A 15,142-nucleotide genomic window follows, 5' to 3' on the forward strand; every position below is an offset into this window, starting at 1 on the left:
GTCTAGTCGTTCACTGTCACCCTGAGAAGAGTGCAGATTCCAGTGGCTGCCAACCATAGTAAGTCACGCCCGTCGCCTCAGCCCCAGGCTCTGCCGCTCGGGCCTTACCCAGAATGCCTGGCTCAGGAGCATGGCGGGACTCCTGTCTTTTCCATGAATCTGAAACATGGACCAGAACAAGGAAAGACGTGGAAGATTAAAGTCTATTTCTGTTATGCATTTTAAAAATGCTTTAGTTGGTGAATTCCTAAAAAATAGTAACTGTGCCTTATGCTTCTTTATCTCTCCCACAGATAAAGTACCTCACAGATCCTCACCCTCGGCACTATTGAATTTTAATTCTTTATTGTGGGGACTTAGGGAAGAGCAGTCTGAGCATCGAAGGTTGTTGAGCAACATCCCTAGTCTCTACTCCCTGGGAGCCAGTACCAGCCTCTCTCCTTGTGACAACCAAGAATGTCTGCAGACATTGCAAATGTTCCCTGGGAAGCAAATCTGCCTTCGAGTTGAGAGCCACCCATCTACACAATAGTGAGTGATCAACTTGTTCATTTGTATCTTTATTCCTCTAATTCGTGTTAAATACCTTCTGAAAGAGATGTTGACTCACTGTGTTAGATAAATTAGAAATGAGTGGATAACAGGAAATTTTCTTTAGAAGCCTCTTATCTGTCTTAAGGATTTTGATCAAACTTGCCAGTTTTTTGGTCAATAATAATTGTTATTTAGATTTCAAATATGTAAATTATATTTAAGTCAGAAGCACCTCAAGTAAGTTAAAACCAAGCCATCAAAGCAAATAACTGTGGCATGTTAAGTGACTGGGTTCTGTGTAAATTTTTTTTGTTCGTTTTTTCCTGCTATTTTTTTAAAAATTTGTTTAATGTTTATTTATTTATTTTGAGAAAGAGGGGGGGAGAGAGAGCACAGCTGGGGAGGGGCAGAGAGAAGGAGAGAGAGAGAGAGAGAGAGAGAGAGAGAGAGAGAATCCCAAGCAGGCTCCACACCATCCACGTAGAGAGCCCAATGCGGGGCTCGAACTCACAAACTGCGAGATCTTAAACTGAGCTGAGATCCAGAGTCGGATGCTTAACCAACTGCACCACCCAGGCGCCTATTTATTTTTACAATTAAAAAACAACAAGAGACTGTCTCTGGGGTTGGGGCTACAAATAAGTCTACATATCATGACATTTTTCCTGTGGACTCTGAGGACCTACATCTTAGTTTTGTAAGCCTTGAGTAGGAGTTCCAATCACCTTCATATTTTATTTCTTTTTTTTTTTTTTCTTTTTTTTTTTTTTTTTTTTTTTTTTTGCATTCCTAAATGAGGCAAAACACCCTTCAGGATGTCCACATTGCAGCAAAAACCACAATAGCTGTGGAACAATTTACTTCCGGCTGAAAATTTAGACTTTCCTCACTTATTATTTCCTCACAAATTTAGAATTCGTCTCACTTCCACTGATGGTTCCAGTTGATTATGATTTCTCTCTGACTCTACTATCTGAAAGTTGCCTTATTTGAACCCACAGACGTTAGTGCCAGAGAAGTCCCCCGGGTTAAAATATCTTCAGACCAAAGATAGGCTGGCCTGAGTCACCACAGAAACGCTCACCATGGGGCCCCAGACACTCTGCAAGTCAACTCAGAGCACACGTTTTCCCAAATCTTGAGGGCCTCATGACCATGAAGCACTGCTCCCCCATCTCAGGGTCCACACCCAGCTGCAGGAAGTTATTTCAGAACCCTGGGCCCCTATCCAAAATAAAAGCCTGGATGCCACAGAGGTCCTGTGAGAAGCCTCTTAGTTTGAAAAATTAAAGTAAGGGAAAGCTGACCTGAAGCCCCTGCTGGGGAAAAAGTCCTTATTTCCCAAGAAGTCAGAGTGAGTGAGAAAGCCCAGGACCAGAGGTACTCAGACTCCTGGGGGTCAGCCTCGTAAATGCCCTGGAGGCCCCAGAGCCTTCCAGGGTTAAGGTATGGCATCTCCACAAGTCCCCAGCCACACTGCAAGGGTTTCTCTGTAAATGAGCTGTCACCTGAGAAAGCAGAGAGCAGAGCCATGAGGTAATGAGGGAGGGCAGGCCGGGCTGATGAAGAAATAGAGCAAGGGAGGGCGAGTGTCTGTGGTACCTTGCAGGGAGGCAGGGAGACCGGGACAGGGATGCTTCCAGGCTCACCTGCTTCTCCAACCTGCATGAGATCAAGGGTCTCTCGGGCCCTGGGCCCAGGGCTGCCTGTCCCCGTGGCCACATTGGGGTGGAGGTGGCAGAATGGCCTTGTCCAGCGGCACATCCAAACTGCTCCATGTTGTCAGCCTCTCTGCTTTGAATCCCCAGCTCAGACTCCGCCCCGGAAGGTGGGAAAAAAAGATTCCTGTCAGAGACTGAGTCACAGCAGGAATTAAGACAGAAGATGGAAATTTTAACCTTTTCGATTTCCTGAGCAGGGCAGTGAAAAGGAAGACTGTTCTGAAGGAGGCAGAGTCTGGGCACACACTGGGCTTCAGTTTGGCAAGGGACGTGATGTGCCCTTGACCAGGGCTCCCAGGGCAGGGGGTGGGAAGCACTGACCCCCTGGGACAGGGGAGGCATTCAGACCCCTGGGATCCCACCGGGCTGGCAGGATCAGCCCCTCGACGGATGCCCTGGCCAGGCTGGGAGCTGCCCCTCTCCCATGGTGGGAAACAAGGCCAGGCCTTGGGGGGCCGCCCCTGACCACGTGGTAAACCCCACTTGCCGGGCCCAGCTCAGTCCACTGCAGCCACAGGGACCCCCGGGACTTGAACAGAAGCCCATGTCTTGCAACAGAAGGAACTTTGTTTCCTGGACTGGGCTGAGCTTTTTTCTCCTCTCTCTTCAGGGGCTGTCGGGGCTACTGAGGGGAGTTTACTGTGATTTCCAGCTTGGCAACGATGTAAATGTGAGGGTTCACGCTGACCGGAAAGAGATGGCATTTTCTCTGGGGACTGGTTGCTCAGCCATCACCCACTGCTCAGACCCAGGCCCCTGAGAGGGTCTGAGGCTCCAGGAAGATGGTTCAGCCAGTTCTCCTCCTCTGAGGAGATCCATACCACAGTGGTGGCTGAAACTTCACACAGAGGTCAGAAGTGAGGAGGCCCCTGCTGAGGTGCTGCCACTGGTTTGAGAAGCACCTGGAGACCTTCCCGCAGCAGCCAGGCTCTCCCACTGCACCAGATGCTCAGACCTGGGCCTCTGCCCACCCCACCTGTCCCAGACGAGCTGCTAATGGCCCGTCCATTTCCTTCCCCAGATGAAGCGTCGTCCCTCTGTGCCTGAAGTTTTCACAGCATCTTATTTGTCATGACCAGTTTTTTCTTTCTCTCTTTCTTTCTTTCTTTCTTTCTTTCTTTCTTTCTTTCTTTTCTTTCCTTCTTTCTCTTCCTTCCTTCCTCTCTTCCTTTCTTCCCTCCCTCCTTTCTCTCTTTCTTTCTTTTCCTTCCTTCTTTCCTTCTCTCCCTCCCTCCCTCCTTTTTCTTTCTTTCTTGCTTTCTTTCTTTCTTTCTTTCTTTCTTTCATCAAACTATATGTATTGACAATCAGGCTCTGGAATCAGAGAGGAGGATGGGACAGAAACAGAGCAAGGAGCTCCTGGGGAAGACACAAAGTAAACAAATCATTACAAACGGAATGAGTAGGCAGTAGCAACAGCAGTAGTAACCCCCAATTATTAAGAACTCATGGTGTGTTGGCCTCACTTATGCTCCTGGCTCCAGTGCCAGAGGACTCAAACCATCCCAACTGTACAGAAAGGGCTAGGCCACACGGTTGGTAAGTGACAGAGGTGAGGTGACAGCCTCAGAAATGCCCAAAGGCTCTTCCCCCAAGGACAGCCCTCAGCTTTCAGAAGCCGGGCCTGTCAGCTGTGAATAATACTCCAAAGCTTCAAAGCAGAAATGCACCAGATGCAGAAGCCTGTAGGGCAACCCGGGAGCCCCTCTGGGAGTCAGGTTGTTTGCGTAGCCCTGGCCTGTTCTGCAGGAGCAAAGCCTAGTCCTCTGAGGAGTTTAAGCTTACTGGGAAGGACCAGTCCTAACAAGGTGCTTCAAGAAGTGACTAGGCGGGACTGCCAGCATGCGCACAGCCAGTGCCCAGGTCTTGGCCTGAGAGGACAGGGGGACAGAGCTCGGGCAGTGTGGCTTATGGAGCTGAGGGGAAGGCCAAAGTTCCTGGGGACATTAGGAACAGGCAGGGAGGCCGGAGACTGGGAGATGAACGGCGATGGGTAGCACAGGGCAGAGTGAGAGTTGAACAGAAGTCCCATTTGAACCCAGAGGAGAGAGTCTCCCTTTGGTTTTGTTTGCTAAACAAGTGAGATTAAGAGAGAGTGACCCAGCATCTCCAGAAATGTCCCATCCAGGGACAGAACCAAAAGTCAAAGTCCAACACATCAACCAAGGTCTATAGCTATAAAAACCCCAAGTCTGCAGGGACCAGAGAAGGTATGAAGGTGCCACCACGGTCGCTGGTCCCCAGACCCTTGCCGCACCTGGGAAGAGCCAAGGGGGGCCGCCTGAACCGTGGCTGCTTGTGCAGTCCCCGCTCTGAGATAAGATCAGGTTCAGAGAGGGCCCTCTGCCCTCTGTCCGTCACTGACTTTGGTGAAAACTCTCTCCCATTTCTCATAATCTCCTGCCTTGCCTGGCAAATGAAACCAAACCACAAACCATGGCTTTCTCGCACATGAAGCCCCACGTGAGTCATCTCCACAACCACTTTTGAATCCAAGCGCTGGGAGGACGACCCCTTGCTCAATAGGGAGAAAATCCAGTGGAAAACCACCCCCAGAACCTGGGCTCCTGTTGAGCCACCGCTCTGGGAAAGTCATGTGGCGAGGTAGACAAGGGCAAGTCAGCCGTGTACCTGGGGTGTTAAGTGTGTGTGAGCCCCCTACAGCACCAGCAGGCCCGGAGGAGAGCAGTGGAGATGTGGTCAAAGAGGCTGCAGAGATCCGGAGGCTGTGCCAAAGGGCGCAGTTTATTCTAGATGCAACGAGAAGCCGTCACAGGGTTTGAAGCAGGGGAGACACATGATCTGATTATAATTTTTTTTAAACATCACACGGGCTAGTGTGTGCAAAGGAACGGGAGGGGGCATCAGGGCAGTGGTGGAGTAGGGAGAGATATTGTAGCAGTTCAGGGGAGAGATGAGGGTGGCAGGGATGTGAGCCATGGGGTAGAAAGAGAGATGGGGGGGGGGGGGGCGGCGGGGGGCAGTGGTGGCTCAAGATGTATTTTGAAGGTCGACCCAACAGAACTTGCATATGAATTAGGTGTAGAGGCTGAGAGAAAGGCAAGAATTGAGGATGACATCTCAGTTTCTGGCTTGAGTAGCTGGGGGGCTGATGGTGACATTTCCTAGGACAGGAAGACTAAGATGAAGTTGGGGTGGGGGGTTCATTTGTTTGTAGTGGGAAACTGAGAGTTCCATTGTGGACATGTTGAGTTTGGACTGTGTGACAGCTAAGTGAGTGCATCAATGAATTACAAACCATTGAAAAACTCGTGTGTCCATACCAGTAATAAGTTGATAAGGAAAGAGGGAGGGAAGGAAGGGAGGGATGGATGGGGGAGAAAGACGGCTCTTATTCATAGCAGAATGTCAGGGGTTGACGGGACAACATGTAGGTGGTGCCTGGAATTAGAAAAGCATCATTTTCTTGGGGCTCCTGGACGGCTCAGTCGGTTAAGCATCCAACTCTTTATTTCAGCTCAGGTCATGATCTCAGTTTGTGGGTCTGAGCCCCGTGTCAGGCCCTGCACTTGCAGCATGGAGTCTGCGTGCAATCCTCTCTCTCCCTCTCTCTCTGCCCCTCCCCTGCTTGTGCGCTCGCTCTCGCTCTCTCTCTCTCTCTCTCTCAAAATAAATAAACTTTAAAAAAAAATTATAAATATAGGGACACCTGGGTGGCTCAGTTGGTTAAGCGTCCGACTCTTGGTTTCGGCTCAGGTCGTGATCTCACGGTTTCAGGGGTTCAAGCCCTGCGTCGGGCTCTGCACTGGCAGTGTGGAGCCTGCTTGGGATTCTCTCTCTCTCCCTCTCTTTCTACCCCTCCCCCACTCATGCTGTCTCTGTCTCAAAATAAATAAATAAACTTAAAGAAAAAATTTTTAAAAATCATAAATACAAACTAAAAGCATAATTTTCCAATCATCCCAGCACAGGATGAATCAGGCAAGAATCATCAATGGATATTAAATCTAGAGGCAAATTTTGATGGAGAACAGGATATTTGCATGGTTTTAAAATGTCTCCCCATAGACCCTGGGTTAGTTACAAGGGAAAGAAAACAAAACAAACAGTAATTGCACAGTGGAGCAATCAGACAGCACCTTGACAAGATGGTCAAAATTAACATCACCAGCAAGGGGTACCGTGTGCTCCCAGATGTGATACTCTGAGAAAAACACAGCCTAACCGAGGCAGTATTCCAGCAGAGTATAAATAACCTGACACTAATCCTGAGAAGACATCAGGCAAACCCAAAGTGAGGAATGTTCTATTTAAAAAAAAAAAAATAGGAAGGGGACTGTTTTCTTCAAAAACGTCAATGTCGTAAAAGACAAAGGCTGTGGAAATGTTCCAGATAAAAGGAGGCCAAAGGGACATGACAATCCAGTGCCAAGTCTGCCCCAGACCAGATCCTTTACTGAAGGTGAAAAAAATGCCATAAGAAATATTTTTGGGCTAAATGACAAAACTGAAATAGGAATGGTAGGTAGATGAGACCAAGGTACTACAGCAATGTTACATTTACTAAGTTTGAAAACTGAATCTGGGTAAAGGGAATACAGGTGTTTTGTGTGCTATTTTTATTTTTGCAACTCTTCTGAAAGTTTGAAATTATCTCCAACTAAAAAGATTTTTTTTATTGCAATTGAGTATACAAGTCTGGCGTTCCAAGGAGAGAACTGGGCTAGAGACACAAATGCAGGAGCCATCAGGACGTAGATGGTGTTTAAAGTCCTAAGAACGGCTGAGCTAATGGAGGAGATATCAAAGATGGAAAGAAGGGCCAGGACCGTGTCTGGAGAACACCGATGCTCAGAGATCAGGCAGAGAAAACAGAACCAGCCAAGACGTCAGAGGAGGAGGTGGGTGGAGGGAAACCAGTGGGGTGAGGTGTCATGGAAACTAAGAGAAAACAGTGTTTCAAGGAGTGACTAACTGTGGCACATGTTGCTAAGAGGTTGACCAAGATGGAGGCAGAGATATGACCACAGATTTTAGCAAGATGGAGATCACAGGACCTTAACAAGAACAGTGTCAGTGAGCTCAGAGTGAAAGAAGCCAGATTATAGTGGTTCCCAGGCGAAGAAGTATGACAGCATCAGAAGCCCCTGCAGTCATTTCCTATCCCTTCATGACTTAAAGGGAACAACTGTCATCTGTGTTTGGTCCCTAAGGACCGGCACCTTTTTCTGTGCCTGTGCCCCCCACCCACCTTGTGAGGCAGAGCCCACACGTCATTATAAAAACCAAAAGGGACAGACACTGGCTTCTCCAGCTCCCTGATAGGTAGGCAAGGTAAGTAGTCTGGGCTCTGTCACCTACGAGGAGCAGCTGGAAGAGCTCAGAATGTATTCTGGCAATGGGCGATGACAGTCATAGGAGCAGGGCCTCCAGTTTCTAGAGGCCGCAGGGGCTCTGTGTCGAGCCAGCACCCAGTGCCCAGTGTTGGGGTGTTAGCTGTGGGCCCTTCAGCAGAGCAAATGTCTCTTCATATGCAGGTCTTACGACAGGAGTTGCGGTGCTATCCCTGGTGTGCAGCTTCCAAACCAGGTGCTCAATGTCTTACTCATGAATTCTCTCCCCACTTAATCTCCCCCACTTAATCAGCCAGGGTTAGTTGCTTTTGCTTGCAACTATGAACCCCGACTAAAGGAGGCTCTTGCATTTTCTTGCCTAGAGGGGGAATTCCTCTATGCCATCTTCCCCAAAGTCTGCCTCTCAGGGGTGTATCAAGTATCCAGTGTCCTTAGCCAGTGGACAGTGTAGACAGAATGGTCTCCCAGAGGTTGCACTCTTGAGGATCTCCCTCCACCCTAATACCTGACACCCTATCTCCCCTTTTCAGATCTCAAGACAGTAGCCAGCTTTCTGCCATCACTGAAGCAAAATGTCCCAATGTGGATGTGTGTGCCTGCTCCCCATTTTATCTTGGCTTTCTAGAAAACAAGCTCTAACCACCACCACCACCCCCTCTCCAGAGACTCCTTGGAGCCTGTGGTTTTCTAGCTATTTTGCCATTGAGTATGGGAAAGGAGATAAGGGAAGAGCACAAAGTTGAAATGCTTCCAGAAGCATCTAGTAGGTTTCTCTCTTATTAACACTGGTTTGTTGTTCCCTGCCTGAAATCAGACCATGTCTGTCATCACCCTGGGCTGGGGCAGGATGAATCAGACCCTGTACATCTAGGGAATCCTCAGGGATCTCCCCAGCCACCCTTGGCACAGAACCCAAAACAACTGAATGAACCAGGGTGAATTTCCAACCATGACACTGACAAGAGCCAAAACCATTCATGAGAGCCACCTCCTCAGTCCACTGAGTGTCCACATTGTGGGACTTTTCATTCACTTATGACTGTGTCTAGAAGCCTGACGCCTTCCCAGAAGCCTCCCCACCCCAGTTACATGTGTGGTCTCTGAGGGAGATTCACACTGACTGTGGGGCTTGGAGACAGTCAGCACTAGACAGCAAGACACGCTGTGCTGGTCCTGCTCCCCTGAGTACAAGATTGCCAGGTCAACATTCTCTTCCAAAGGGCTGTTTTGCCACATACCTTAACCCATTGATGTACCACAACTTGCTTTGGGTGGAAAAGGCAGAGATTTCATAATCCAGCTGGGAAAAATGAGACCTGAGAAGGCAAGAAGGACTTTCAGTGTGACAGAACCATGCCAACTGAGGGCTGCAGGTGCCAGCCCTGGTGATCCATCCACATCAGCTGTTGATGGCATCATCCGCCGGCCTTACCTTTTGTTAGGTAAAGGTTCCCATATGCTCCCTTCTATTCTTCCTCTTTCATCTAGTAAATACAGCATTTGGGGGGAAGTGCATAGTTCTCTGGAGATTCACCAACGCAAAGGTATGAGCACTAGAATCTAGACCAACGAAAGGATGTTGTTGCTTTGCCCTCAAGAAGTGGCTTATTCTCCAAACAAAATTTGTTCATTATCTCCTGGGTTGTTGATCTGCTTCTCTTAGTGGGACTGGTCTACACCAAAGCTGGTGCATCTTCCCACCCATGGAGCTGCCTTAAAGGAGGCTAGACATAGGGTAGGGGTTGGAGACATGGAATCACCCAAGACACCAGAAAAATGCCACCTGTGTCAGGCTGTGAGAGATGGTCACCCGAGGCTAACTTTGCCCATCTTCCTCCACATCCTTTTGCAAGGTTGGGCTAAGGGTAAGAAGCCCTCAAATGCTCTGGCCTCATTGTTTCTGTCTCCAAAAAATCTCTCTTCCGTGTCCCTTTCCCAACCACAAGCCGTGGCATTTGGAAGCTGTAAATCTTTGAGACTGTTCCCAACCCGTCATTTTAGAGTCAAGGTGACCTTTGCTCCAGACGTGCTGCAAAGGCTGAAGGCAGAAGACATGTTCCAGGCCGCAATGTGGAGAATACATTCGGGATTTATGCATGGTACTCCTTGGCCCGGCCAGAAGCCCAGCATGTGGCAAAAAGGAGGAAAATGGCTGGAAATCTCCCCAAAGCTGACTGTGCAGTTCTTCTGAATTTTCCCACCACAAACCTAGCCAAGTGTCCAGAATGGATGAGAAACAGATCAGTGGCCTATTGGTGTTAGAGTCCAACTCTGATGCTCATATTCCCTGAGAGATGCCCAGGCACCCTGATCTCAGACTTTCTGGGGCTCTGACGTCAAAGAGGGTCCTCAAAAGCAGTGAGTTTCTAAGGAAAATCTGAACCTCATTTAAGCCATCTGGTAGGCCTCTGACAACATCTTTTTTAGCTTGACAACACACGAGGCCTCTATTTCTCTCCACTTTGAAGTAACTGAAGTTCACTCTGTATCCACAATTCCTGTCTCTTTCTGACTCAGGCTCTCATCTCCCACCAGGAGCAGATACTAGACTCAAGCAGAGTCTCCCTAGTTGGCATTGGGAAATACCAGGTGAACAGGGTTGGACTGGCAGTCTGTGCAAGTCATGCCCTGGAGGGGGCACCACAGGAATGACCATCATCTGTGGAGCTGCGAGGGGATGTGTGGATCACCTTTGATGAGAGAGAGTGTTAGGCTGAAAAACATCTTCCCAAAGATGTCTATGCCCCAATTGGCAGAACCTGAGAGGATGTCACCTTGCATGGCAAAGGAGCTCAGTAGATGGGCTTAAATTAAGGATTTGGAGATGGGGAGACTATCCTGGATTATCTGTGGGCCCAACTCAATCACAAAGGTCCTTACAAGAGGGAGGCGGGAGGTCAGAGTGAGCAACAGGAGATGTGATAAGGGAAACAGAGATCTTGAGTGATGGGAGGAAGGTGTCACGAGTAAAGGAATGCTGAAAAGAGCAAAGAACAGTGTTCTCCAGAAGCCTGCAGAAGGAATACGACATGGCAACACCTTGATTTTAAACTTCTGACCCCCAGGGGCCCCAGGGGCTTCTGTCAGTTAAGTGTCCAATTCTTGATTTCAGCTCAAGTCATGATCTTGTGGTTTGTGGGTTTCAAGTCCCGCATTGGGCTCTGCACTGACAGTGCAGAGCCTGCTTGGGATTCTCTCTCTCTCTCTAATAAATAAATAAATAAATAAACTTTAAAAAAAACTTCTGACCTCCAGAAAGGTAAGAAAATACATCTGTTTTGTTTTAAGTCACTATGTTTTTGGGAAATTATTGTAGCAGCAATAGGAAACGAATACAGAGACCTAGGGTGGGGATTCATAGGACAAGGAGGGAGAGCTGGGAGTGGCCCCAGCAGGTCATAGATCTTCTGGCTCTGGGTGATTCAGTGCCAGAGAGTAATAGAAAAACCCAATTCACCTGGCTTACACACAAGGGAAAGTCCAAAGGCAGGTGGCTGCAACCAAGCTGGGTTGGTTTGGCCACTCAGTGATGTTACAGAGGATGTTGATTCTTCCTATCAATCTGTTCTTTTTTTTTTTTTTTTAAGTTAGCTCTATATGCAACATGGGGCTGGAACTCAAGACCCTGAGATCAAGAGTTACATGCTATACTGACTGAGCCAGCCATGCGCCCCACCCATCAGTCCATTCTTGTAGGCTCACTGTTCTCAGTCACAAGATGGCTGCCAAAGTTCCAGATATTGCATCCAAGGCACTCCATTGCCAAGATTCAGAACAGAAAGCCGTTTCACCTTTGAGTCTCTTTGAGAGTGAGGAAAACTTTTCCAGAACACCCACACCCATCTCTAGAGGACTACTCCTCACATCTACATTGTTGGCCAGAATTGTACCACATGCCCATGCTTAAACCAATCCCTGGCAAACAGTATGGGAACATAATATGGCTCTCAGAAACCAGCCTCCCTGAAGCATTTGCCTTTTAGACTTTCTAAAGTTTTATTTATTTATTTTGAGAGAGAGAGAGAGCATGAGCAGGGGAGAGGCAGGGAGAGGGAGAGAGAGAATCCCAAGCAGGTGCCACACTGCTTGGGACAGAGCCCGACGCAGGGCTTGAAGTCACAAACCATGAGACTGTGACCTGAACCTAAATCAAGAGCTGGTTGCTTAACCAACTGAGCCATCCAGGTGCCCCTGCCTTTTAGACTTTTAGCCAGGGAGCAGAGAATGAAGTAAGTTGGAGTTGAGTTAGCAAGGAGAAAGGGTGTAAATCCATGTTGGGCAGGCATCCAGAAGTGTCTGTTCTACTTCTGTATGGGGCGGGCTTCACAGAACTCCAGAAGTGTCTCTCCCTGTTACTCCACACAGCTCTGGAGCTTACATAGCCTGTTCTATGTTCACCTGGCTTTCATCCTTCATCTGTGCATGGAATGGGGTGGTTAGCTTGTTTCAGTCACCTTGGAGCACATACTCTGAGTGACAACCCCACCATACCACCTTGGTGCCTGAGCTCTCCCTCACCTGGCCAGTTGCCTTGAATTACAGTGTGGAGCCTGAGTGAACCATCTGGCTCTCAGGTAACAGGGCCAGTGTTCTGCTGTCTCACAGGCACACTCCACCTGCAGCCACGACTGAGATGGGAATAGTTGGGGCTACTGTCCTCAAGAAGTGGCTCCTCAAGCTTCATGGGTTTCTCTGTCTTGTTACTCCCCAGAGGCAGACAGCTGCTCTCTCAGCCTGCCCGGCTTCAGCTTCCTCTGCCTGCTCATCATGGGTGAGCAGGTTCCCCGTGTCCCTCTCCATCTGGCCACATTGTGGACTTCTCTTCCTGCAGTCACTGCTCACCTCACAAAAGGCATCATGGGAACTTGTCCCCAATACAGAGGACTCCTGCACTCACTTCACTGTCCCCTTCACCTACTTTAGTCTCCCTGTCCCATCCACGAGATGGGAGAACCAGGAGGGACACACACACACACACACACACACACACACACACACACACACACACTGAAATGTGGGGTGGGAGAGATAAGGAACGAAGAAGGAAAATGACCTAAATGTCATGATGTCATGTGGTGTTACAGATTGGGTCCTGGAACAGAAAGAAGACGGAGTAGAAGAACTGGTGCAATGGGAATGAAGTCTATAGACAGTCAAGTGTACCCTTGCGATGTTCATCTCTTAGCTTTGACAAAGGTACTGTGGCGTATGTGTAAGACATTAACATTACGGGAAGCTGGGTGAAGGGCATATGGGAACTGTCTATACTATCTTTGCAACTTTCCTATAAATCTGCAGTTATTCAGAATTAAGAGGTCTTTTTTTTTTTTTTAAGGGAAAGAAAATAGTGTCAGGCCCACCCCATGCTCTTACAGTGTTTCCCACGGCCGGACTGCTGCCATAGCCTCTGTCCCAGACCCAACCCTAAGACCGACGCTCTCCAGAGGAAGCAGGAAGGTGGAGAATTTTTAAACCGAAAAGGCTCTGGCATGGATAGTTCCTGGGGTTGTTAGTAAGTACTCGGGGAAAGGGGGGAAGTGAATACAAGAACCAGTGAAGCTAAAAAGGCTTCTGAACTGCAGGACTCTGAAAGCCATTAATAGGATCGAGGTTTTAGAACTTTGCAAGAAGGGGCCATACCATGCGGTGTTTCCCTCCAAATTTATTTAACAAGACACCTTCCTGACCCTGAGGCCCAGTTCTGACCTTCCAGGCCCAGGCCTCACTGATGCCTCGGCTGGAGAACCCAACCTGCACCCTGCTGCAGGAGCAGCCTGCCCGGAGCCCAGGCCCGCCATCGCTGTAACCACCTCACCTCAACGGGAAGCCCAGTCAGGTGCAGAAGAACATAGCCATCCTTTTGCGGATGATGAAACTGAGGCCGGGAGAAATGACATAATTCTTCCACGCTCACCGCGGTCAGCTGATGAGGCTGTGCCTTCCCTACCTGTGCTCTCCTCTGAAACCTGCTCCCAGAGAAAGCCCTCGTACCTGTCACCTGACTCACCCCTGTCACCTGACTCACACAACAATCCTGCTATCTCCACACCAGCAGGACTAGCTGGAACTTCGTGGTTTTTGCCCACTGCCAGCTGCTCCCTGCCTTGTCCTTCCTGTTCCCACACCTGAGGCCAGATTTGCTGACCCAAGAGTCTGAGCTCCACCAACTGGCCCCTCTCCCCACCGCTGCTACGGTTAACCTGCCCTTCCCTCAACCAGGTGATGACCAGAGACAGGATTGGGGACAGAAGGGAGCGGGGAGGCACAGAAAGCAAGGATCTTCACTGCCGGGTGCCTGTGCTGGACCCCGAGGGACAGTGAAGGGATGGTGAGAACCCAGTGTGGGGCCTGGTGTCCCAGACCACAGGGCACCGACCTTCCCTACCTGCCGCTCTCCTTTAAGCGACCCAGATGTTAACTAGGAGATATGACGGGACCCTCTCCTGCAGATTTTAAAGCTCAGAGGGCTGGTGGGTGCGGGCCTTGTGTGACACTCCGCTACCTGCGAGCCAGTGACACTGTCCCCACAGAACTCTTGAAATGCTTCTATGCTCCGTATGTTTATTTTGCAGAGGGAGGTCCCATGCAAAGGCACTGGCCTTTCTCTGGGATTTACTTTGAGTTGCATTAAAATTGAGGGGCACCTGGGTGGCTCAGCCAGTTAAGCATCTGACTCAATTTCAGTTCAGGTCATGATCTCACGGTTGTGAGTTCGAGCCCATGTTGGGCTCTGTGCTGACAGCACGGAGCCTGCTTGGGATTCCCTCTCTTCCTCTGTCCTTCTCCCACTTTCTGTCTCAAAAATAATTAAATAAACCATTAAAAAAATTTTTTTAATGGTTTATTTATTGTTGAGAGAGCGAGAGACCGAGTATGAGCTGGGAAGGGGCAGAGAGAGGGAGACAGAATCCACAAAGCAGGCTCCAGGCTCTGAGCTGTCAGCACAGAGCCTGACGTGGGGCTTGAACCCGTGAACCACGAGATCATGACCTGAGCTGAAGTCGGACACCCAACCAACTGAGCCACCTAGGTGCCCCAATAAATAAACATTTTTTTAAAAAATTGGGATACTTTCCCTTTCCACTCACAACCCATCCCAGAATGATAACATCAATGATAAACTGATGATAAACTTTTCTCGAGAAAGACCAGTAGCTTTAGGATGCTTAGCAGAGCGAATATTATTATTCAAAAGTTATGATTCTTTGTTCCCAAGGGATCTCTTTTCGAGTATAAGCAGTAATACATTTAATGATAGAATAAATGCATAATGAAATAACCAGACTAAAAGTCTGACATCACTGGACAAATGGGGAAAAGATTTTTTTAAAAACACACCTCAGGGGGCGCCTGGGTGGCGCAGTCGGTTAAGCGTCCGACTTCAGCTCAGGTCACGATCTCGCGCTCCGTGAGTTCGAGCCCCGCGTCAGGCTCTGGGCTGATGGCTCGGAGCCTGGAGCCTGTTTCCGATTCTGTGTCTCCCTCTCTCTCTGCCCCTCCCCCATTCATGCTCTGTCTCTCTCTGTCCCGAAAATAATAAACATTAAAAAAAAAAAATTAAAAAAAAAAAAA

General features: G+C 48.9%; 2 long non-coding RNA genes across 2 annotated transcripts in view; one reads left to right on the forward strand and one right to left on the reverse strand.

Annotated features, from left to right (window-relative positions):
- Positions 1-3,536: 3,536 nt before the first annotated feature.
- The window catches only part of LOC121013018 (uncharacterized), a 21,034-nt gene continuing 9,428 nt past the window's right edge, over positions 3,537-15,142 (reverse strand). Inside the window, exons 3-4 of the long non-coding RNA XR_005782461.1 lie at positions 8,809-8,886; positions 3,537-3,614 (exon numbers count right to left, since the gene is read on the reverse strand). This is a non-coding gene — a long non-coding RNA (uncharacterized LOC121013018). The remainder of the gene's footprint in view (positions 3,615-8,808; positions 8,887-15,142) is intronic.
- LOC121013019 (uncharacterized) overlaps positions 11,786-15,142 on the forward strand; it is a 4,446-nt gene continuing 1,089 nt past the window's right edge. The window contains exons 1-2 of the long non-coding RNA XR_005782463.1: positions 11,786-12,766; positions 12,906-13,082. This is a non-coding gene — a long non-coding RNA (uncharacterized LOC121013019). The remainder of the gene's footprint in view (positions 12,767-12,905; positions 13,083-15,142) is intronic.

Source organism: Herpailurus yagouaroundi, unplaced genomic scaffold (assembly GCF_014898765.1).
Source record: "Herpailurus yagouaroundi ecotype Mexico unplaced genomic scaffold, PumYag 197, whole genome shotgun sequence".
Lineage (NCBI taxonomy): Eukaryota > Metazoa > Chordata > Mammalia > Carnivora > Felidae > Herpailurus > Herpailurus yagouaroundi.